Raw genomic sequence first — 27,103 nt, forward strand, 5'->3', positions numbered from 1 at the left:
AAGGTGGAAGGAGTATATAGAGGGTCTATACAAGGGCGACGTACTTGAGGACAATATTATGGAAATGGAAGAGGATGTAGATGAAGATGAAATGGGAGATATGATACTGCGTGAAGAGTTTGACAGATCACTGAAGGACCTGAGTCGAAACAATGCCCCCGGAGTAGACAGCATTCCATTAGAACTACTGACAGCCTTGGGAGAGACAGTCCTGACAAAACTCTACCATCTGGTGAGCAAGATTTATGAGACAGGCGAAATACCCTCAGACTTCAAGAAGAATATAATAATTCCAATCCCAAAGAAAGCAGGTGTTGACAGATGTGAAAATTAATCGCGGTCCTCTGGTTTGGAGCCGAGTGGAAGGCTTAAACCAGAGGCTCAAACGATTCTGCGGAGATCTGGGGTGCAAATTTCTGGACCTCCGCTATCGGGTGGAGAAATGTAGGGTCCCCCTGAATAGGTCAGGCGTGCACTACACGCCGGAAGCGGCTACAAGGGTAGCGGAGTACGTGTGGAGTGCACATGGGGGTTTTTTAGGTTAGAGAATCCCCTCCCTAGGCCCGACAAGACGCCTCCTGAGACGCGGCAAGATAGGAGTAGGCAAAATGCAACAGGGCATAACAATATTAATGTGCTAATAGTAAACTGCAGGAGCGTCTATAGAAAGGTCCCAGAACTGCTCTCATTAATAAACGATCACAACGCCCATATAGTACTAGGGACAGAAAGTTGGCTGAAACCAGACGTAAACAGTAACGAAATCCTAAACTCAGATTGGAATGTATACCGCAGAGACAGGCTGAACAGTGAAGGGGGAGGCGTGTTTATAGCGGTAAGAAGTGCAATAGTATCGAAGGAAATTGACGGAGATCCGAAATGTGAAATGATTTGGGTGAAGGTCGCGGTTAAAGCAGGCTCAGACATGGTAATTGGATGTCTCTATAGGCCCCCTGGCTCAGCAGCTGTTGTGGCTGAGCACCTGAAGGATAATTTGGAAAATATTTCGAGTAGATTTCCCCACCATGTTATAGTTCTGGGTGGAGATTTTAATTTGCCGGATATAGACTGGGAGACTCAGACGTTCATAACGGGTGGCAGGGACAAAGAATCCAGTGAAATTTTTTTAAGTGCTTTATCTGAAAACTACCTTGAGCAGTTAAACAGAGAACCGACTCGTGGCGATAACATATTAGACCTTCTGGTGACAAACAGACCCGAACTATTTGAAAAAGTTAACGCAGAACAGGGAATCAGTGATCATAAAGCGGTTACGGCATCGATGATTTCAGCCGTAAATAGGAATATTAAAAAGGGTAGGAAGATTTTTCTGTTTAGAAAAAGTGACAAAAAGCAGATTTCAGAGTACCTGTTGGCTCAACACAAAAGTTTTGTCTCAAGTACTGATAGTGTTGAGGATCAGTGGACAAAGTTCAAAACCATCGTACAATATGCGTTAGATGAGTATGTGCCAAGCAAGATCGTAAGAGATGGAAAAGAGCCACCGTGGTTCAACAACCGAGTTAGAAAACTGCTGCGGAAGCAAAGGGAACTTCACAGCAAACATAAACATAGCCAAAGCCTTGCAGACAAACAAAAATTACGCGAAGCGAAATGTAGTGTGAAGAGAGCTATGCGAGAGGCGTTCAATGAATTCGAAAGTAAAGTTCTATGTACTGACTTGGCAGAAAATCCTAAGAAATTTTGGTCTTATGTCAAAGCGGTAGGTGGATCAAAACAAAATGTCCAGACACTCTGTGACCAAAATGGTACTGAAACAGAGGATGACAGACTAAAGGCCGAAATACTAAATGTCTTTTTCCAAAGTTGTTTCACAGAGGAAGATTGCACTGTAGTTCCTTCTCTAGATTGTCGCACAGATGACAAAATGGTAGATATCGAAATAGACGACAGAGGGATAGAGAAACAATTAAAATCGCTCAAAAGAGGAAAGGCCTCTGGACCTGATGGGATACCAGTTCAATTTTACACAGAGTACGCGAAGGAACTTGCCCCCCTTCTTGCAGCGGTGTACCGTAGGTCTCTAGAAGAGCGTAGCGTTCCAAAGGATTGGAAAAGGGCACAGGTCATCCCCGTTTTCAAGAAGGGACGTCGAACAGATGTGCAGAACTATAGACCTATATCTCTAACGTCGATCAGTTGTAGAATTTTGGAACACGTATTGTGTTCGAGTATAATGACTTTTCTGGAGGCTAGAAATCTACTCTGTAGGAATCAGCATGGGTTTCGAAAAAGACGGTCATGTGAAACCCAGCTCGCGCTATTCGTCCACGAGACTCAGAGGGCCATAGACACGGGTTCACAGGTAGATGCCGTGTTTCTTGACTTCCGCAAGGCGTTCGATACAGTTCCCCACAGTCGTTTAATGAACAAAGTAAGAGCATATGGACTATCAGACCAATTGTGTGATTGGATTGAGGAGTTCCTAGATAACAGGACGCAGCATGTTATTCTCAATGGAGAGAAGTCTTCCGAAGTAAGAGTAATTTCAGGTGTGCCGCAGGGGAGTGTCATAGGACCGTTGCTATTCACAATATACATAAATGACCTGGTGGATGACATCGGAAGTTCACTGAGGCTTTTTGCAGATGATGCTGTGGTGTATCGAGAGGTTGTAACAATGGAAAATTGTACTGAAATGCAGGAGGATCTGCAGCGAATTGACGCATGGTGCAGGGAATGGCAATTGAATCTCAATGTAGACAAGTGTAATGTGCTGCGATTACACAGAAAGATAGATCCTTTATCATTTAGCTACAAAATAGCAGGTCAGCAACTGGAAGCAGTTAATACCATAAATTATCTGGGAGTACGCATTAGGAGTGATTTAAAATGGAATGATCATATAATGTTGATTGTCGGTAAAGCAGATGCCAGACTGAGATTCATTGGAAGAATCCTAAGGAAATGCAATCCGAAAACAAAAGAAGTAGGTTACAGTACGCTTGTTCGCCCACTGTTTGAATACTGCTCAGCAGTGTGGGATCCGTACCAGATAGGGTTGATACAAGACATAGAGAAGATCCAACGGAGAGCAGCGCGCTTCGTTACAGGATCATTTAGTAATCGCGAAAGCGTTACGGAGATGATAGATAAACTCCAGTGGAAGACTCTGCAGGAGAGACGCACAGTAGCTCGGTACGGGCTTTTGTCAAAGTTTCGAGAACATACCTTCACCGAAGAGTCAAGCAGTATATTGCTCCCTCCTACGTATATCTCGCGAAGAGACCATGAGGATAAAATCAGAGAGATTAGAGCCCACACAGAGGCATACCGACAATCCTTCTTTCCACGAACAATACGAGACTGGAATAGAAGGGAGAACCGATAGAGGTACTGAAGGTACCCTCCGCCACACACCGTCAGGTGGCTTGCGGAGTATGGATGTAGATGTAGATGTAGATGTAGATGTAGAATAAGTCACAGCTGCAAAATACTAACGCGAATTCTTTACAGACGAATGGAAAAACTGATAGAAGCCGAACTCGGGGAAGATCAGATTGGATTCCATAGAAATGTTGGAACACGTGAGGCAATATTGACCCTACGACTTATCTTAGAAGAAAGATTAAGGTAAGCAAACCTACGTTTCTAGCATTTGTAGACTTAGAGAAAGCTTTTGACAATGTTGATTGGAATACTCTCTTTCAAATTCTGTTGGTGGCAGGAGTAAAATACAGAGAGCGAAAGGCTATGTACAACTTGTACAGAAATCAGATGGCAGTTATTAGAGTCGAGGGATATGGAAGGGAAACAGTGGCTGGGAAGGGAGTGAGACAGGGTTGTAGCCTCTCCCCGATGTTATTCAAAGTGTATATTGAGCAAGCAGTAAAGGAAACAAAAGAAAAGTTCGGACTAGGTATTAAAATCCATGGAGAAGAAATAAAAACTTTGGGGTTCGCCGATGAGATTGTAATTCTGTCAGAAATAGCAAAGGACTTGGAAGAGCAGTTGAACGGAATGGACAGTGTCTTGAAACGAGGGTATAAAATGAACATCAACAAAAGCAAAACGAGGATAACCGAATGTAGTCGAATTAAGTCGGGTGATGCTGAGGGAATTAGATTAGGAAATGAGACACTTAAAGTAGTAAAGGAGTTTTGCTATTTGGGGAGCAAAATAACTGATAATGGTCGAAGTAGAGAGGATATAAAATGTAGACTGGCAATGGCAAGGAAAGCGTTTCTGAAGAAGAGAAATTTGTTAACATCTAGTATAGATTTAAATGTCAGGACGTCGTTTCTGAAAGTATTTGTATGGAGTGTAGCCATGTATGGAAGTGAAACGTGGACGATAAATAGTTTAGAGAAAAAGACAATAGAAGGTTTTGAAATGTGGTGCTACAGAAGAATGCTGAAGATTAGGTGGGTAGATCACGTAACTAGTGAGGAGGTATTGCATAGAATTGGGGAGAAGAGGAGCTTGAGGCACAACTTGACTAGAAGAAGGGATCGGTTGGTAGGACATGTTCTGAGGCATCAATGGATCACAAATTTAGCATTGGAGGGCAGCGTGGAGGGTAAAAATCGTAGAGGGAGACCAAGAGATGAATACACTAAGCAGATTCAGAAGGATGTAGGCTGCAGTAGGTGCTGGGAGATGAAGAAGTTTGCACAGCATAGAGTAGCACGGAGAGCTGCATCAAACCAGTCTCAGGACTGAAGACCACAACAACAACAACAGATGAACACACTTTCTTTTTCATGCCATTCATTTCCAGTCACCAGCATCTAAAACAAGTAAATTTGAGTTCAGTTCCACATTAGATACCAGTTAGGATATGGGAGATACCGTGCATAAAAAATGAACCGTCAAGTACACATCCTCAACATAACGGGTGGGCGGAGGTAAAAACGCAACGCATTAAACCAGGCAACAGTAACACTGTGGACAGTTTTGCAACAAGAACACACTGCCGTCAGTGCCTTCAGGAAGTTCGTTGTGACCAACTGCCCAACAAAAAGGCAATAACAACCAGAAAAGTATGTGAGACTATTTCAGGCAGAGTTGAATCTGTGCAGATGGGAAGAGTCAGTGCCTTCAGGAAGTTCGTTGTGACCAACTGCCCAACAAAAAGGCAATAACAACCAGAAAAGTATGTGAGACTATTTCAGGCAGAGTTGAATCTGTGCAGATGGGAAGAGTCAGCAACAAATACAGATATAGCCGGCAGATTTCCAACTGCAGATTCTCCCAATACATTCATTGGAACAGATGGAGACATAGCTCTGCAAGACGTCTTCGTCGATAATGATGATTTGTTGTGATATGCATCTACATAATTTACAATGATCAATAAAACATGTTTCAGTGCCTTGACATAACTGAATTACCCATAATCATCTTCAAATCCTTCAACTAAAGCCGCGCGGGGTAACCGCGCGATCTGACTCGCCTTCCCACGTTTCGCGCGGCTCTCCCCGTCCGACGTTCGAGTCCGCCTTCGGGCATGGGTGTGTGTGTTGTCCTTAGCGTAAGTCAGTTTAAGTTAGACTGAGTATAGCGTAAGCGTAGGGACCGTTGACTTCAGCAGTTTGGTCCCATAGGACCTTACCACCACCACCTTCAACTAAAGCTTCAGAGCTATTGAAAATGTTTGAGATCTGACTGTCTCTGAAATGTGGAAAATATATGCAAGGTCTTGATACACTAAAGCGCCAAAGAAACTGGAATAGGATGCGTATTCAAATACAGAGATACGTAAACAGGCAGAATGCGGCGCTGCGGACGGCAACGCTAGTATAAGGCAACAAATGTCTGGCGCAGTTATTAGATCGGTTACTGCTGCTACAATGGCAGGTTACAAGATTTAAGTGAGTTTGTGGTATTATAGTCGGCGCACGAGCGATGGGACATAGCATCTCCGAGGTAGCGATGAAGTGGGGATTTCCCTTACGTCCATTTCACGAATGTACCGTGAACACCAGCAATCCGATAAAACATCAAATCTCCGACATCGCTGCGGCCGAAAAAAATTCCTGCAAGGACGGGACCAAAGACCACTGAAGACAATCGTTCAACGTGACGGAAGTTCAACCCTTCCGCAAATTGCTCTAGATTTCAATGTTTATCCATCAACAAGTCTCAGCGTGCCAGCCAATCAACGAAACATCAGCGATCTGGGCTTTCGGAGCCGAAGGCCAACTCGTGTACCCTCGATGACTGAACGACACAAAGCTTTACGCTTCTCCTAGGCCCATCAACGCCGACAATCATCTGTTGAAGACTGGAAACATGTTGCCTAGTCGGACGAGTCTCGTTTCGAATTATATCTAGTAGATGGAAATATACGGATATGGAGACAACCTCATGAATCCATGGACCCTGCATGTCAGCAGGGGACTGTTGTAGCTGGAGGCAATGGCACGGGGAGAGTGCACTTGGAGTGATACGGGAGCCCTGATACGTCTAGATACGACTCTAACCAACACCGACCCAAAGGAAGGCCTCGGCGCTTGTTGGTGACGTCACGTCAGCTAGGCACGGCGAACGCCAGGTCCGTTGAAGGCAGAAACGCCTGGGCGTGCTTATCACTATAAATCTCTTATTTTTGGACAAAATGTTTGGTATTGTTTTGGATTCTGCAGTTTTATTTAGACGAAAGATTTTCTTACTATCGTAAAGCTACAAATGAAGATCATAGTTCTGTATTACTGAATCCTGTCGAAACAAACGTAGATCAATATGAGAAGATGCTTTGCCCCATTGCAAGCTTCGGAAATTTTACATTCAAGTAACTATATTTACTTGATCAATTTTGCTATCGAAACTTACCCCAACCCCCTTACAATTTACTCGTTTCTTTTACTTATTTATTTATTTATTTATTTTCATTTGACATGGTCACTGGAAATGTGAACTGATTTACGTGTGTAAATGTCCAACTGTTGCCAGTCATTAGATTACAGTCGTTTTCAACGAAAGGAATTCTAAACAGGAAACAAAATAGCTTCATACATCGAAAATACTGCTGAGCTTAAAGTTTTTTAAACATGTACATCAGAAAAGATAAATATTCCTCTTGCAACTGAAAGGAACAACTTAATAAGATAAAAAAATTTTATTTGATAAAACAAGTATCTCTCTTTTGCCTCTTCTTCTGTCCCCCACCCCCTCCCCCAACGTGTACAATCGCAAGATATTTCATTAACATTCAGTGTTCCTCACCCCATAGTCAACCAAGATACCTAAAGAAGAGCACCAATATGTTCACAGTTTCTTGTAAAAGCAACCCAGTACAAACGTAACTTCCTCAGATTTACAAATAAGGTAAAGAAGCACGAATTCTGTTGCTGCTGGACCACGAAGTTGTTTTTGTATGTCAATCCTTGAATCAGGTGGAAATTAAAGTACACTATTTGTTAAGAAGTGTAATGAATTGCACAATTAATGGATTGCAGAAATTTCTCAGAACAATGTGTGTTGGACAATTACCGCCAATAGTTTCACATTTTCCTGTGTCAGAGAGGGAGACACCACCATTATGAGTATGCCTGCAACAGACCTGGCGTTGGCCGTGCCTAGCTGACGTGACGTCACGAACAAGCGCCGAGGCCTTCCTTTGAGTCGGTGTTGCTCTAACACGTGACGCGTACGTAAGCATTCTTTCTGATCACCTGCATCGATTCAAGTCTATTGTTCATTCCGACGGACTTGGGCAATTTCATCATAACAATGCGACACCCCACACGTCCCGAATTGCTACAGAGTGGCTCCAGAAACACTCTTCTAAATTTAAACACTTCCGCTGGCCACCAGAACTCCCCAAACATGAACATTACTGAGCACAGCTGGGTGCCTTGCAACGTGCTGTTCAGAAGAGATCTCCACCCATTCGTACTCTTAGGGATTTATGGACAGCCCTGCAGGATTCATGGTGTCAGTTCCCTCCAGCACTACTTCATACATTAGTCGAGTCTATGGCACGTCGTGTTGCGGCACTTCTGCGTGCTCGTGGGGGCCCTACACGATGTTAGACAGGGGTTCCAGTTTTTTTCGCTCTTCAGTGTAGATGTCTCCTATTGCCAAAAACCAAAGAGTAACAATAAGTCTTTGCTTCTCTGGAGCTGATTTTCTGAAATTGGTATACCTGTTTGAAAGATCCGGCCCTATCATATTCATTACAATTTCACAATCGAATGACGTCACCCTAGTGAAGTTACAACCAAACCCACCTTCCGGAATGAGCACATAAATCATGTCACACCCGCACATTGTCTGCCGCATGTTTCCATCAACCAAAAATGACTACATCTTTATCTGCTTATGTCATGAAGCATTATTAATGCAGCACCACATATCATTTATTCGTCCCCCTCACTTATCGTGTAGCTCTCGATGCAAATAGACAATGTGAGACATTTGTTGCCAGTTCAGCATGGTAATCGATGTGAATACATATATATAGAATTTTCTGTCGCTAGTGTAGATGGAAATGGGAACAATGACCATAGCTGCGAACATGTTGGAGAGTTGGCTGGACAGAATGCTGCGAACAAAAGCATGTTTTTAACTTCACTATAAACGCTACTTTAATAGGCAGACCCCCTTACTTCGAGATTCATGGACACAGAGCGCTCTTCATATGTCACGAGCAATGCTGGGAGTTCCTGCCCCTTGCCACCTGTGACGCCCTCATTCAGATGAGAACTCGCCACCCGCATTACGCTGCAACCCACTGGCTTACCCCAGACCGAATAGGTGCGTTGCTTTCGTCAGGATCATCTGCTATGACGTAGGCAGTGAAAATCACAGGTACGGTTGCGGTGCAAAACGACAGCACCACATAACAAACTAGTCGCTCGTCAACAGAAGTCCATCACACATTTCGACGCTCAAACCGTCACTGTGACTGACGCCACAAAACTCGCCTTATGCATACGCAATCTTCGGAATTCCTGCCCGCACGTAGGAAATTTCCCAAAACTCAGGCACGGAAACCCAATGTATACAATGAATTCCCAACAAGGTTCTCACGGTAAAGAAAACGAGATGAAATTTGCAATGAGTACGCAAAACTGACAGAAACGTTGTAGAGGGACAATGGACATGACGCTCTAATTTCCAATCAAACTGCAAACGAAAGGAACACTAAAAGAATAGAATTCACGGATGACACTGTAAAAACAGAGAGGGAACTCACTTTGACTGGGCAGATGATACAGAAAAATTTTTCTAGCCTATTAAATGGTTCAAATGGCTCTGAGCACTATGGGACTTAACATCTTAGGTCATCAGTCCCCTAGAACTTAGAACTACTTAAACCTAACTAACCTAAGGACATCACACAACACCCAGCCATCACGAGGCAGAGAAAATCCCTGACCCCGCCGGGAATCGAACCCGGGAACCCGGGCGTGGGAAGCGAGAACGCTACTGCACGACCACGAGATGCGGGCCTAGCCTATTAGCGTGACACAAAGTTACGCAGTAAATCTTGATGTAAACAAGATATTTATTTTTCAGCACCATGTTTATTTGACAGGCTCAGCTGTGGCAATGCAAAAGATGTTTTCGACTGGTTTGACAAACTTTCCAGATCTTAACACCATCACAAACACAGTGTAAGAAGCGGACACATTATGATGTAAGGCAAGAATGGAAAACGAACCGCAGAATATTTTACCTTCAGGGAATGCAAAGATGTGAAATTTCAAAATGGACGGTTCATAAACACTTACGCACCTTCAGGAACCAATGCCAAAATTTCGATGGCATGGATTTCACGTTGGAACAACATCTAAACTTCTAACGAAGCTGCGCACTCCGATTACACTGAAGTGGCCGGCCATTGTGGCCTAGCGGTTGTAGGCGCTTCAGTCCGGGAACGCGCTCTGCTACGGTCGCAGATTCGAATCCTGCCTCGGCCATGGATATGTGTGATGTCCTTAGGTTAGTTATGTTTAAGTAATTCTAAGCGAAGGGGACTGATGACCTCAGATCTTAAGTCCCATAATGCTTAGAGCCATTTGAACCATTTGAACACTGAAGTGGGTACCGACTAAACAACGCGTTGGAAGTACCCTGCAGATATATTTAGCCATACTGCGTCTATAGCCGTCGAAAACTGTGGAAGTGTTTCCGGTGCAGCATCCTGCGCACGAATTGATCTTTCGATTATTGCCCATGTCGTGCGATCTGGGTGGTCAAATCATTCGCTCGAATTGTCCAGAATGTTACTGAAACCAATCGCGAAGCGCTGTGGCCCAGTGGCATAACACTGTTCTTTGGAAGTATGTAGTCCATGAATGGCAGTTAATGATCGGTTCATTTGGACCAGAGGATCTTGTTCATTCCATGTAAACAAAACAACACCGTTATAGAGCCACCGGCAAGTTGCACAGTGCCTTGTTGGCAACTTGCGTCCATGGCTTTGTGGGGTCTGCGCCATACTCGAACCTTACCATCAGCCCTGACCAACTGCAGTCTGGACTCGTCTGACCAGTCCACTATTTCCCATTCGTTTATGGTCCAACCGACATGGTCACGAGGCAAGGAGAGAGGCAATGCAGATGACATCGTGCTGTTAGCACGGCACTGGCCGCGGTCGCGTGCTGCCAGAGCCCATTAACGCCAAATTTCACCGCACTGTCATAATGGATACGTCCATCGTACGTCCCGCACTGATTTCTGAGATTTTTCACACCGTTTCTCTGTTAGCACTGACAACTTCCAGGCAAACGGCTCTGCTCTCGGCCGTTTAGTGAAGGTCGTCAGCCACTGCCTTGTCCGTGGTGAGAGATAATGCCTAAAATTTGGTACTCTCGATACACTCCAGACACGGTGGATCTTGGAATATAGAATTTCCTAGCGATTTCCAAAATGGAGTGTCCCTGCGTATAGCTCCAACTATCGTTCCGCGTCCAGACTCTGTTAATTCCGATTGTGCGACTATAATCATGTTGGAGACCTTTTCACATGAATTAACTGAATACAAATGACATCTCCGCCCATGCACTGCTCTTTTATACCTCATGTACGCGATTCGGCGTTATCTGTGTAGTTGCATATCGCTAGCCCATTACTTTGTGAATTAGGTAGAAATTTCAATTGCGTTGTACTGAAGATGACTACACATCGTTCCTTAATTTTAGTAACTAATCGTCTACTTCAACTACCGAACTAAAACTAAAGGATACCCGAAAACTTAGACAATACAACACTATTGCTCGTAAGTGTGAGCTGTTTCATCAGCGAGCAGATTATATGGAATTTATGCTCAACAAGTCCTCCTCGACAACGTGCAGACACGTGAGATGCGGCCAGTAGACTTTTCGGATCACTCACTTTGTTTCCTTGAAGCAAACAGTCAAGAGCATCTAGATATACATCTATATCTACATACGTACAAGGCAAGGCACTATAGTGTGAGTGGCGGAGGATGTTTTTAGTATTACTTAAAAGTATTTCCCTTTCCTGTTCCATTCGCAAATGCAGCCAGGAAGCAACAACTGTTTATACGCGTCCCTACGAGCCCTGATTTCTCTAGTTTTGTCTTCACCGTCCTTACTTGAAACACCCACATAACAGGTGCTGTAAAACTGTTTTGCAGTTAACCACAGTTAAACTCCAACCTCCCTTCCTTCTTTCGATGGTTTTCTTTATTCTGACTTGATGCGGTTCCCAAACACTCTAGCAATACTCAAGAATAGGTCGCATTAGTATTCTATAAGCTCCTTTACAAATGATCTATACGTTACTAAGATTCTTCCAACAAACCGAAGTCGACTATTGACCATTCATTATGGGCTCGTTTCACTTCATATCACTTTGCCACTTTATACAAATACGCGCATATATTTAATCGACCTGAATGTGCCAGTCATCACACAATCATTCTAACATCTTGGGCTTATTCCTCCTACCCAACTGCATTGTTACACTTTTCTACATTTTGAGCAAGCATCCATTCATTAGATCAAGATTGAGATACTCTGTCTGTCTGAACACCATGTAACACTGGGGGCTGGATAGTTTCAGTATAAATGGGTATAATTTAGCATCTTACACTTGTAGACCTAGGATGGATAAAGGAGGAGTTGCCATTTTCATAAAACAATGGTATAAATACAAAACTGTAGAAGAAAGCAAATTTTATGTTGATCAGCACTTTGAGGTTTGTGCATGTGAACTTCAGCTAGATAATGTAGCATTGATATTAGCAACAGTTTACAGCTTCCCATTAGGAGACTGGAAGCTATCCATTAAAACGTTTGAATCCTTGTTATGCTGTCTGTCAGACAAAAAGAAGAAGTTACTAATCTGTGGTGATTTCAGTGTTAACTTTCTAAGTAATAATGATAAGAAAAATGAACTAGAAATGTTATTAACAACATATAACAGTAGTCAATTTCCCAACATGTATAGCTCAAGACAGTAGCACTGTAATAGATAATGTATTTGTGCAGAAAGAGGATGTGAAACAAACACATGCTTTCCATGTGGTAAATGGACTGTCAGACCATGATTAAGATATAAAACCTAACAGGGTGTACATTTCGGAAACAATTAAGTAAAAGTTTGAGGTCGCTCGGTATCTATAGAGCACTTGAGAGAAAGCTTAAGATATGTTAATTGGGGAGATGTATATAATGAGCCAAATGCTAATCATAAATGCAACATATTGGTAAATTTATATCCATTTTTGAACATTGTTTCCCAAAGAAAATTACTACATCTAAAACCATACACTTTTCAAAGAAACCTTGGGTTACTACAGGTATTACAGTGTCTTCAGAAAGAAAAATAAAACTGTATGAGACAGCAAGAACTAGTAAAGATCCAGAAGTAGTTCTACAGTATAAAAATTAATGTAACACACTGAGAAAAGTTGTAATGAAATAAAGAAATATGTATGATAGCGAAGAAATTAACAACTCTGACAATAAAACCAAATCAATATGGAATGTTGTTAGAAGGAAGACAGGAAAAGTAACCACTGGGGTAGGTAATGTTGCTCTTAAAGAGAATGAGACCATCCTAACCAAGACACAAGTAACTAACAACCACTTCTTAAGTGTAGGAGAAAAAATTGGTGAGAATAGTTCAAAAGGAAAAGCCAGGCAAAACATAGAAGTGTCAGTTTTGAAATTTTTTGTCAGATTATGTTTCACATATCAACCTCTTGTGAAATAAGTTAAATTATTAAATATTCGAAAAATAAATGTTCTGTTGGAGCAGATGACATCTCTAATAAGATGTTAAAACAATGTGGAGTGATTACAGCTGATGTTCTGAGTTACATGTGTAATGCATCACTAACTCAAGGTATTTTCTCAGACAGGTTAAAATGTGCCACTGTCAGGCCCCTCTACAAAGAGGGGGACACCACAGATGTCAATAATTATCGGCCAGTATCCTTGCTTACAACATTTTCAAAAATCTTCGAGAAAGTAATGTACTCAAGAGTGGTTAGCCATCTCACTGGTTATGGGATACTTAGTAAATCACAGTTCGGATTTCAAAAATGCTGTTCCACTGAGACAGCAATATACAATTCCACTGTCCACATAATACAGTCTTTAAATAGTGAAATGTCACCAATAGGAGTTTTCTGTGACTTGTCCAAAGCATTTGATTGTGTGAACCATGACAGCATGTTACAGAAATTATCGTGTTTGGTAGGACGATGGTTCAATCCCACGTCCTGATTTTCCGTGATTTTCCTAAATCGCTACAGGCAAATGCAGGAATGGTTCCTTTGAAAGTGCATGACTGACTTCCTTCCCTAATCCGATGAGATTGATGACCTCCCTGTTTGGTCTCCTCCCCCCTCCCCCCAAACAACCCAACCCAACCCAACAGAAATTATAATTCTATGATATAAATGGAATACCTTATGATTGGTTTAAGTTATACCAACAGAACACGAAACGAAAAGTTTCTTTATATGAGTCAAGTGATTTAAATAACTTTGCCACTTTATCTAAATGGGGTGAAATTACTTTAGGTGTTCCACAGGGTTAAGTCATGGGGCCCCTTCTGTTCTTGATGTATGTGAACGACCTCCCTTCTTATCTGAAACAAGAAGCTGAACTGAAACTATTTGCTGATGATGCAAGCATCATTATTAATCCAGTCAATTGAAATGTAACACCACACACTTTTCAAAGAAACCTTGGATTACTACAGGTATTAAAGTGTCTTCAGAAAGAAACTCCAATTGAAAATTGTACAAATAAGGTCTTTGGAAAAGTCATTAATTGGTTTTCTGCAAATGGGCTTGCTTTAAACTTTGAAAAACACAGTACATCCAATTTTCTGCTGCAAAAAGCACAGTTGCTTTAATAAATATAACATATCAACAGCAGTCAGTAGACGGAGTAGAGCATACTACGTTTTTGGGTGTACATATAGATGAGAATCTTAATTGGAATATTCATATTTTGGATCTTCTAAAGCCACTAGGTTCAGCAACTTTTCCAATCTGAATATTTGTCAATGCTGAGGCTATATAAATTAGTAAGCTAGCATACTTTACATACTTTCCCTCTCTGATGTCATAATGGAATAATATTTTGTGGTAACTCAACACTTAGAAAGAATTCACTGCTAAAAAGAAAACGGTTACAATAATGTGTAGGGTTCGTAGTTGCACATCTTGTAGGCATCTTTTTAAAAGATTGGGAATTCTTATAGCACCCTCACAATACATTTACTCACTAATGAAATTTGTTCTCAACAACATGGACCAGTTAAAAAAAAACAGTGATATTCATGATTATAACACCAGAAAAAAGAAAGACTTACACTATCCTTTACTCAACCTATCTTTGGCACACAAAGGGTTAAAATATGCTGCTATAAAAGTTTTTGACAAATTACCAGATGAAATAAAATGTCTGACAGTCAGCACTACTAGCTTCAAAAATAAATTGAAATCCTATCTCCTTGGGTTCCTATAGGTGAATTCTTGAATAGGAATAAATGAACCTATAATTATAGTATATGCATGTTGTGCCATTTAAGGGAATGATGTAAATAATAGCAGTATTAATCTTTAACACTGTACTATATATATATATATATATAAATCTTGTTTCATATGTGCATTTATTGTGCTCTAGACACGTTCCACATCATAATAGCTACCATACCGTGTGCTTGATCAATGGAACACACAACTAACTCACTAAAGAATTCTGTCTAAGTTATGCTGCATCCTCTCACACGACGACACACAACGACAAGACTGTCCCGTAATTGCAGCGTCATCAGCAAACAGTCTCAGGTTGCTGCTCAATCTGTCCAAAGATCATTTGAGTGCATGGATAACAAGAGCATTTTCGTCACCTTTCCCTAGAGGACTCCTGACAATATATTTGTCTCGCCGTACTGTGTTCTATTACTTAAGAAGACAAATGACACTGTCTGTCATTGTGTTTGATAGTGTTAAGTGTTGTCATCACAAAATTTATAGTCAGATGCGTTTCTCACAAGGGCTTGCTGGATAAATGACTACAATCGGCTACATGCGAGTCTAATCCTCTTTTGGTTGAATAGTTAATTTAATAAAAGAAAACAATCGCCTATCCTAACTTTTATCTTAGGTTTCTACGAGACATACCTTGTTAAAATCTGCTTCGTGGTGTCTTTATTCAGTTAGATATTTAAATATCAAGACAGAAGTAAAGCTGACATACTGGTTCTTGAATCGTGCTTGAGAGTTCGGTTGGTAGAGCAGTTGCTCACAAAATGCAAACGTCCAGAGTTCGAGTCTCAGTCCGGTACACAGTTTCAGTCTGGCAGGAAGTTTCATATTAGTACAAACCAGAGTGTAAAATTCATTCTGATTATAAAATTTTCTCGAGCAGTAAATTATAGAGCTACTGAACTCTAGGGAGAGTGCATGGGCAGCTCATATGCTGAGCCGTGTGGTGCTTACGTACTTCCATAGTAGCTCAGTGTTGTAAGGAGGGTCTCGCTGCGTAATAAGGCATAATCAACGCTGGCATATAGTTCCAGGATGACTCGAAGAATGAGCAACAGTCATAACATTAGTGTAAAAATTCATAATATGAATCCAATTTTGTGCAGAAAGTATCAACGATAATATTTCAGTCATTGGATACAATTCCGGCATTATAGCAACGTCATAAACTTCTAGTTTTGCTAAATAAATATCTGGGGCAGAGCTACCACAATGTATATAGATAGGGGGAGGGTGTTCCAGACAGGATCCATAATCCATACATGACATAGAGAACATCAAAACAAATATATTTCGGTAAGGAATATATGCCCTCTGAAGTCACGTTGTAACATTAGGAAATTCTGTTAGTCTTGATGACATAAGCTGCAGCGTCGATGTCGCTGGCCGGGAATGTGTACTGATATACAAAACTGTTCTGTCTACAGATGGTTGGCTCTGAGGTCTGGTTGGAAGCACACTGCATCTTTCCCAAGCACTGCCGCCTTGTGTCAGCAATGGTGACTTGCTTGTAAACAAACTGATGCAGCCAGAACCATTACCGCCTTGAGACAACAGCAGTCAACAGGGGGCTGTTTACGCATGCTGAAATGGCTGTCATGCTTGTGGTATACAGGTTGTGAATGGAAATGGACGAACTGCAGTGAGAGACTATCGACAACGCTTTTCCAACCAACGGCTTCCACAGCCCCAACACATGAAAGAGGCACTTCCCGTACAAGTATTCGTGATACGGGTCGAAACTAAACAGCGCAAACTCCCGAAATGGAACACAAGATTTAGTGATATGTTGAAGACACTCCATCTACAAGTACACGACGTACTGCACATACGCTTTGCGTCGGACATAGCCCTGTGTGAAATGTGTTACACGACGAGCAGCTTCATCCTTTCCATCTCCAGCACATGTCAGTACTAGCATCAGAAGATTTTTCCAACTCGTGGAGTGCGCACAGTGTTTTCTACAACACACTGCCTTGCACCCCTATTTCTGGTCTTGTGCACCGACGAGGCATTGTTTACTCATGGAGGCTTTTTCGATGCCCATAATTCACATGTCTGAGCACGTGTGAATCCACAAGATACTCGATCTCTTGCGTCATTAGCAGCGATTTCGTGTTAATATGTGTACCGACGTTTTCCATGGATAGGTCGACTGGACCATACATTTTTCCATTCCGCCTCAATGCATTTTCTTGGCGTGTTGCCACAACTGCTGGAGGGTGTTCGACGAAGGATGATGTACTTTCAGCACGATGGGGCGCCAACCTGTTTCAGCATTCATGTGAGAAATCACCTGAGAGACATGTTCAGGAGTGGATAGATCGGACGAGACGGGGATGTAGTCTGGCCACCCAGGTAATCTGACATGACGTGGCCGCCCAAGTGGCCGAGCGGTTCTAGGCGCTACAGTCTGGAACCGCGAAACTGCTACGGTCGCAGATTCGAATCCTGCCTCGGGGATTGATGTGTGTGATGTCCTTAGGTTAGTTAGGTTTAAGTAGTTCTAAGTTCTAGGGGACTGATGACCTCAGAAGTTAAGTCCCATAGTGCTCAGAGCCATTTGAACCATTTTTGACCTAACGTGTCTGGATTTCTTCCTCTGGGGGCAAATGTACGAAACCACTGTGGAAAAAGAAGAAGACATCTTCGCTAGAATTGCCGTCGTCGCTGATAACATTGTGGACATACCAGGAATCTTCGAACGGAGAAGACAGTTAACGGTTCGGCGATGTGCTGCGTGCATACTGAACAATTGTAGCGCATTCAAGCAGATACTGAGAATGCCACTGTCGTAAATACCACTGTAAACTACCTTCTGCGTAACAGTCTCTAGTATCAGAAATTGCCGTCAGGAACTATATGTGTCATAAATGAATATATTTGTTTTGATGATCTCTACGTCCTGTATTAATCTGTGAAAATAATATGGGAACACCCTTTATAAGAGTAGTATGATGATATATAGTTGCTGGACCACAGCATTTTCATTGATGATCTCTACGTCCTGTATTAATTTGTACAAATAATATGGGAACACCCTTTACAAGAGTAATATGATGATATATAGTTGCTGCACCACAGCATTTTCATTGATGATCTCTACGTCCTGTATTAATTTGTACAAATAATACGGGAACACCCTTTACAAGAGTAATATGATGATACATAGTTGCTGGACCACAGCATTTTCTTGAGCCGAACCAGGACGTCATTGGCAATCCATAACAGAGAGGTTTGTCGCGTGTAATCTACGACCGAGGTGGAAGGCAGAGAATGTTGGTTGGTGCAGCAACAAGAGAGAGGCTTGCCGTTTTCTCGCTATAGTGTGTTTCTGGTGTATGGCACCGGGGAACATCAGTATGCTGAGCTCAGGCAGCTACAGGTCGATCTTATGTGTGAGCGACATCGTTCTGTCGGTTTATGGTTCGTACAGTGTTGTCATGTTCGTGTTGTTCATAGACTTCGTTGGTGTTGCCTATCACACATGAATTAGTGTCTTGTTAAGCTCTGTATGTCAGTTCGTTGTTCCCGCGTGTAAGTCAGATAGCCTTTTATGACATATCAAGTTTCGTTCTCTTTCGCTCCCGTTTGCTAGAACTAGTGCTAGGTTAAGTGTGGGATGTCCTTTTTATTATGGCTGTAATCCTGTACTGAAGTGCTTCAAAACGTATCATGCTTTACTGGTAAAGATTTCCATAAGATTCAGGTTAACCGGTGAACGTCCTATGTATGACCTCGTATAGAGTTTTCTTTCAATATGTAAAGTTTGGTGCGCCATTGCGCCGAGTATGCAGGCGTTTCGATGAGTGTCAAGCGAACCGCTTTACACGCCATGTAATTTCTTGTTTAAGTTTCTCTTGAACATATAACTGCACGTTAACTATTAATATATTTTTTCTTTTATCCTTTTTTAAGTTATCGGGGACAGGTACAGTATTCAGACCATTCTTGTTCACAACATGATAAGTTTTAATTAATATGTTATCATAATCTACTGAAACAGTAGCTATATGTGATGTATTTTACGTATTGCTGCAGGACAAGGTGCAGATTTGAGGAATTCCAGGTATTTAAGCCACTGAAAAACATTCTACTCAGTCCCTTTGTAATACTGCACGCTGTTTTCACGTTCATTTGACGATGATAATGATGATCATGATAAGGCTTTGATGGTGCGCGATAGCAAGGATTCTAGCGCCCAGTGTTCTTTTGAAGTACCATGAACAGTGCTGTTAGACTCCATTGTTGCCTCACCTTCAAAGTGTGGGGGAGTTGTCGGTAGAATCTGTCCAACAGACACAAAAGCTACAGTGGTTTCTGGTTGAAATTCAGGAGTAACTAAGCGTATTTCCGACGGAAGATAGCAAATTGTTGGGGTTGTTATATCTGGCTGCCAAAAGACAATTCAGTAGGCATACCTGCATCAGGAACTAGTTTACATCAGTTTCATACAATGAGGAGACAAAAGTCATGGGATGCCTCTTAATACCTCCTTTTCCCAGACGTAGTGGACCAACTCCATGTAGCTTGGACCCGATGCGTCGTTGGAAGCCCCTGCAGAAACATTGAGCCATATTGCCTCTACAGCCGCCCATAATTGCGAAAGTGTCGCTGGTTCAGGAGTTTGTTTACGAACTGACCTTTCGATTACGTCCCATAAATGTTCGACTGGATTCACATTGGTCAATCTAGGTAGCCATATCTTGCTCTCGAATTGTCGATATTGTTTTTCAAACCAGTCAACAACCTTTGTGACCCAGTGATGTGGCGCACTGCCAACGATAAAAATTTCCAGGAATGGCTGCGAATGGTCTGCAACTAGCCAACATAAACGTTTCCAATCAATAATCAGTTCAGTTGGACCATAGCACCCAGTCCATTCCACATAAACACAATCCACACCATTATGGAGTCACCACCAGCTTGCACAGTGCCTCATTGAAAACTTGAGTCCATGACTTCGTGGGTTTTGAGCCACACTCGAAAGCTACAATCACCTTTTACAACCGAAATCGGGACTTATCTGATCAGTCCACGGTTTTCCAGTCGTATAGGGTCCAACGGACATGATCAGGAGCCCAAGAAAGGCTTGTCGTACTGTTAGCAAAGCCACTCACGTCGATCATCTGCTGCCACAGCCCATTACCACCAAATTTCACCCCAATGTCCTATCGGATACGTTTGTCCAACGTCCCACATTGAATTATGTAGCTATTTCACATAGCGTTGCTAGTATGTTAGCACTGACAGCTCTACACAAATGCCGCTATTCTCGATAATTAAGTGAAGGCCGTCGGTCAACGTGTTGTTCATTGTGAGAGATAATACCTGAAATCTGGTATTCTCGGCATACTTTTGACACTACGGAGCTCAGAATACTGAATTCCCTAACGATTATGGAAATGCTATGTCTCAAGCATCTAGCTCCAGCTAGCATTCCGCGTTCAAAGTCTGTTACTTCCCATCACGTCGTAAACCATTCCACATGAATGACCTGATTACAAACAATAGCTCCAGCAATGCGCTGCCCTTTTATAGGTAGTGACTGGGTGCATTGAGTGCAGTTGACATTTTTTTATTGCAACACACTATTTATGAATTAATTCAAGTAATTGTAGTATATATAGTATATATAAAAGATTTTCAGCTGTGTAATTATATGAGCCAATCAAACAAAAATTGAGTTTTCTATTTTTATTTTTTATTATACACACATCAAATAAAGTTTTGCATCACCCCGGTTCCCAGACCTCCTGAAGATAGACGTTGACTGTGGATGTTGTATCACAGACACAGTCCCTTTGACTGTTTAGACATGTCACAAAACTCGTCCAAAGATGTAAACAGCCATTCATTAGCAGCGCCTATAGACGGAGGCGGTCCGACAGCCTCTCAGTTCCAGTCTTTCCACCAGAAAGGGGGTACGTGGCTCTTGTTGTCTGTAGTTCAACCATGCCTAGACGGTCAGTGCCGCGGTTCGATCGCGTCTGCATTGTTACTTTGTGCCAGGAAGGGCTCTCAACAAGGGAAGTGTCTAGGCGTCTCAGAGTGAACCAAAGTGATGTTGTTCACACAGAAAGAAAGGAACTGTCGACGACATGCCTTTCTTCAGGCCGTCCAAGGGCTACTGCTTCAGTGGAAGACAGCTACCTACGGATTATGGCTCGGAGGAACCCTGACAGCAACGCCACCATGTTGAATAGTGCTTTCCGTGCAGCCACTGAACGTCGTGTTACGATTCAAACTGTGCAAAATAGGCTGCACGATCGGAACTTCACTCCCGACGTCCACAGCGAGGTCCATCTTTGTAACCACGACACCATGCAGCTTGGTACAGATGGACTCAACAACATGCCGAAAGAACCGCTCTGCATTGGCATCACGTTCTCTTCACCGATGAGTGTCGCATATGCCTTCAACCAGACCACTGTCAGAGACGTGTTTGGAGGCAACCCGGTCAGGCCGAACGCTTTAGACACATTGTCCAGCGAGTGCTGTCTGGGGGTGACATTATGTGGAGCCGACGTACACCACTGGTGGACATGGAAGGCGCCGTAACGGCAGTACGATACGTGAATGCCATCCTCCGACCAATAGCGCAACCATGTCGGCAGCATAATGGCGAGGTATTCGTCTTCATGGACGACAATTCGCGCCTCCATCGTGCATATCTTGTGAATGACTTCCTTCAGGATAACGACATCGCTAGTGGCCGGCATGTTCTCCAGACATTAATACCATCGAACAAGCCTGAGATAGGTTGCAAAGGGCTGTTTATGGACGACGTGACCCCCCCCCCCAACCACTCTGTGGGATCTACGCCGAATCGCCGTAGAGAGTGGGACAATCTGGACCAACAGTGCCATGATGAACTTGTGGATAGTATGCCACGACGAATAAAGGCATGCAAGAGCATGTGCTTCTGGGTTGGAAGTACCTAAATTTTCTAAAATTTAAATGCCAGGTTCGTCTTTATAATAATCATTACTTTGTGTTTCGCTTTGTTAGCTAGAATTTAAATCACTTTCTTCCAAATAACATTTTTCAGTTGCTTTAAGAATCTGTTCTATACATTTGTCTCTATCACAGTTCTTTAAATCTTTTAATTCTACCAATGCATCTTTTGCTTTATTGTAATTAGTAATTTAGTAAAGTTGCTAGTATTGTACAGTCTTTTATTTTTGTCTCTCCTAACATTGGTCCCATTTTTATATTTTTGATTATTTCTTTATCTTTTTTTATACATTAAACTGTCTTTGTTTTCGAAAATAGATAGTGTTTTTAAATAATTTATTCTGGAAAATGAATGTCCTATAAAAGAAGAAAAGGTATTTGAATTTATTTCTAAAACTAGTTCTTCAGTAGTGCAACAAAAAATTTCTAAATCGTGTTGAAGACTACTATATGAAATACAAATAAATCCTTCATACTTAAAAATATTTGTATTTTTCTGAAATTCTGTAAATCTATTTTATTGGGACTCTTAACAATACATTCAGCTTCTTTCCATTTTGTTCATAAACAATGCCAAAATATGCTAACTTATTTTTATTGTTTACAGAAAAAGTAAAATTTTATAAACTCTACTTGTTACAAAATCTATCCATTGTTATTTAATTTCTTTATTTCTCTTCCATTTGATTAGTTTTTGTTCCTTGTCCAAAATATTCTCGTATTTGTCTTTTAAGGATATATTACTATCCAAATACTCTAGTTTTCTTTCTTGTATGCTTAAGTTCTCTAATTCCAGCTCTCTTTCTATATTATATTCTAACTATACTGTATTGATTGGCTGAATTTCTTTAATGGGAAATTAATAAAGTTTGCTGTGTGCATTTACTGTCTTTCTTGGAATGAATTCTTCATTTTTCGGTTTGGAAGAAAATAAACGATTAGATTTAGAAAAATATGTTTCTCCTGGTTTTATAAAACATATTTGTATTACAGAAATCATATTTTCTGTCACTTTGAAAATGTCTAAGCAGTTTATAGCAAAGTAATTAAAACTAAATGAGTATAAAACAATTCGACTAACTTTTCTCTTGTTTGTGTTCAAGTCAAATTTTTGTATTAACAAACAGATTGTAATAAATTGTTATAAATAAGACAATAATAATTTTGTAATGAATCTGTGTTATGCCACATCTTAGTTAATGGAACAGAATAAGGAGGTTCCTTGAAACGTGTGCTGTTACTTTTTTTATTTCTAAACAATTTGTCAATGCATCATTTTCCTGTTCTTTTTCGATTACTATATTAATATGATTATGAATTGTTGCTTCCAATCTTGTAATTCCATTTTATTTACCTAATTTAGAAGGAAATGTGTCTTTCAATCACTCATCTAGACAATTTTAAAGATGCATTGTATGGTTGACAAGCTGTTTATTAATTCCTTAACTTATTAACTGACAACTATATTTACCATAAATTATCACTCTATAATTTCGATTCATCGAAGTTAAACAATGTTTTCCTAAATGATTATTATCATTAACTATTACACTACAATATTTTTTGCATTCTCCTTGCATTCGAAAATAATACTTACTTGTAAAATTTTTGGTCATTTCTTGTTTATTATTTCTTTTGCTATCTCTAAATCCAATAAATACTAACGTTCTTTCATTGGGTCTTTTAAAATATCAGGTAATTCTTTTAAAAATGTGTATAATTCTACATCAGATAATTCTATTTTATGATGAATAGCAATAGGTTTTTTATGTTTTTTGGGTAATAATTTTTATACCTTTCACAATAATTTATTTAATACCATTTATTGTTTGTGCATTAGAATAAGGAATTTTTGCTTTAACTCAATGTCTGGCGGAATTACATTTAGAAAATCATGATCTCGTAAACTATTAAAACTACTACACATCGATCTTTTTCAAAGAAATTTATTATTTTTCATTTCTCCTTCAGAGTCCATAAAATCTGTTATTTTAAAGATCATAATGTTGTCGCAAAACGTTTCTGTAATTGCTGTAAAATATTCTAACTTTTTCTCCAGTTGTGTGATTAATGTCTCTGATATTTGATATATGAATATTGTTATGTAAATTTTCTATAAGTAGCCATAAGCCAAATCTTTCGTTAGCTGTCCTTTCTATTTCCAAGAATTTCTGTTATACAATATTTTGTCTGTTTGTAGTAAACATCTTATTTTCAATTTCCATTTATATACACAATATTGCTCTTATATTAGTGTAAAACTAGCTAGAACTAAAGATATAAATATATTATAAAAACTTATGATAATGGATTGTTTTCAGGAAATAGTTGAAACTGGATAGTTGGAAGCATAGCGATGTGATTTTTTAAATTGTTTTCAGAAATTAGTTGAAACTGTGTAGTCAAAAGCACAGCAACATAAACTTTTAAGCATCTGATAGAAAATTTAGTGAAGAATATTTTCAAAGGTTATCAAAAAATGATGTTGTGTTAATGAAGAATATAAGAATTATTATATTTTTACTTTTCAAAATGCAGTATCATAGTTACAGCAAAACAGTTTAAGAATTGAGAAGACTGTTTCTCAAATAGAATTCCTTATACCTATACTGAAAAATACATATGGTGTGATTATGAAGCTCAACAAGAAACTACATATTCCAAATCTCATATTAGCTCACAATTTCAATAGTGATACTGTTCATGAATTTAAAACAAAGCATGAATTCTGTAGGTGGATGATATGTAATAAACATAATGAATATACATCTACAGCTTATTATGCTAAACATTATGGTTCACAATTCATTCTGAAGGACTGTGTTGAAAATACAATAATGCCACACTCTATATACATAGGAACTAAATTAATTTTATCAGAGGTGAGACAATTAAGTCTGAAAATTACAGATAGCAGCAGGAAAATATAGTAAATTTCCAGAAAAATTTTATTTGAAGAATTAAAGAAAGGTTATTTCCAACATTTGTTCAACACACAGAGAAACAAAAATTACACAGGCCCAACTCCTAATATTCTTGTGCTGCTACTATGCAACTTAAAGATAGGGAAAATATTTCTCAAATGTCATAGTTAAAAAGTTAAAGAAAATTATACATTCAATATCAAGAAAGAAATTAATGAATACTCTTATTCTGATGTAGATATATTAAGAAGAGATTGTTTAGAAGTAAGAAAACAATTCTTAGACATTGCTAATGTAGATCCACTCTGTAATTTAACAATTGCTGAAGTTTCTACAGCTATATACAGATCTAAATATTGATCTAACAGAAGAATTACTGTATTGGATAAGTATAGTATAGTGAAGAATCCATAGTAGGGTTAAGAATAATAATACTCATCATGCTCTTAATAGTGATGAAGTAAATACAGCTGGAACAAAAATAGATAGTTTTGATAAAGTTATCAATACAGTTTATCAATACCATGTCCGTTTTTGGCATTATTGTGAAAAACGTTTAAGAAATGAAATGTTAACCAAAAAACTGAAAACCAGTGGATGTTTTATATCAAAAGACATTAACAGGAAGTACAGAAATACGAAATTCAGGATATAATGTAGTGGAGCTGTGGAAATGCTGTAGCTCAGTAGTGTATAAAAATTTAAGAAATTAAAATAGTGCCTAAAGTTCAAACACTGAAGCAAGGAACTGCTTTTTATGGTGGTTAAACACAATAAAATTAAGAGCTAAAGGAGAGGGTATTGGCACACAAATATGATACGCTGATGTGAATAATCTCTATCCAACTGTACAGTATTATGATTATTATTCTGTTGGTCACCCAACAAAAATATATAAGCCAAGATTTATTCCAGAAACTTATGTGTTTATAAAATATAAAATAGTGACACCTATAGGATTGTAACTGTATGGATATAAATTGATAAAAATTGAAAACTGTTGTATCCTTTATATATATAAAACATTCAGAAGAAAGAATAAATATATCTAATCACAATGATTATGAAAGAAGTTTTACTGAAACTTGGACAACTGATGAGTACATGGAGGTATGGAAAAAGTATGTAAAATTTTATACATCTACAAAGAGTGCAATTTTATAAATAAAAGTTACATGGTGTTTAAAAATTGCATGACAGACTTGATGAAAATAAAATTACAACTAAGACCCATTATTTTGGAACTGATATGATGTAAATAAAATATGTAAAAGAATAAATAGGTAATGGTTTAGATCCTGTAAGATAAAAGAAAATCTAGGAAAATGAGCTGTTGTTAAGATATGTCTAAATTCATTATGGGGAAAATTTAGACAGAGATAAAATATGAGTAAAACTGGGGATGTGACAGATTTACAACAATTTTTTGAGATATTCTTGCATGATCTATTAGATAACATAGATATGAAATTTATTGATGACAATATTGCTGAGCTGAAATACAATTTCAAGGATTATTAGGTAGAAAATAATAAATTTACAAATATTTTTATAGCAGCACTCAGCACATCAAATGCAAGACTCATGTGTCAGATAAGCCAGGAAGAGCTGTTATATATTTTGATACAGACAGTATACTATATACTGATAATGGTGAAAATACTATGAGAACAGGTTTTAAACTAGATGAATGGACTGATGAATTAAGTAATAACTGGATTGCAGATTGGGCTTCAACTGGATCTAAAAGTTACTATTTTGAGAAAAATGATAAAAATGCAGATATGAAAATAAAGGTTTTTAATTTAAGCTATAAGAATATGCAAAAGCTGAATTGTGAATCCATTGTAACATCCACAAGATAAATTTTAGCTAGAGTGTGATGAAAGGAAATTATGCCTCTAACAGGTATAAACATTACCTATCTGACATATGAAAAAACATTGAAATAAACATGAATTATTTATATAATATTTTATTATGTAATTGGAAATATCGATATGTATCATACAAAGACAATGATTATTGTAAATTCCTTTTATGATCTGCATTTGTCTTCCCTTGTTTTTACCTTTTGCTGGTTGGCTTTTATAGGTTACGGACACAAGACGCATATCAGACTGAGGTCTGTTAAGAAATTGTAGTTATTTTTTAATTATTACTTGAGAATAGAGTTCATTATTATTATAAATAAGAGTGAATAATTATTTGTAACTTTAATTCCTCTCTCAATAAGCATTATCTGTGTTAATTATTTCTTTCCACTGCAAGG

Source organism: Schistocerca cancellata, chromosome 8 (genome assembly GCF_023864275.1).
Source record: "Schistocerca cancellata isolate TAMUIC-IGC-003103 chromosome 8, iqSchCanc2.1, whole genome shotgun sequence".
Lineage (NCBI taxonomy): Eukaryota > Metazoa > Arthropoda > Insecta > Orthoptera > Acrididae > Schistocerca > Schistocerca cancellata.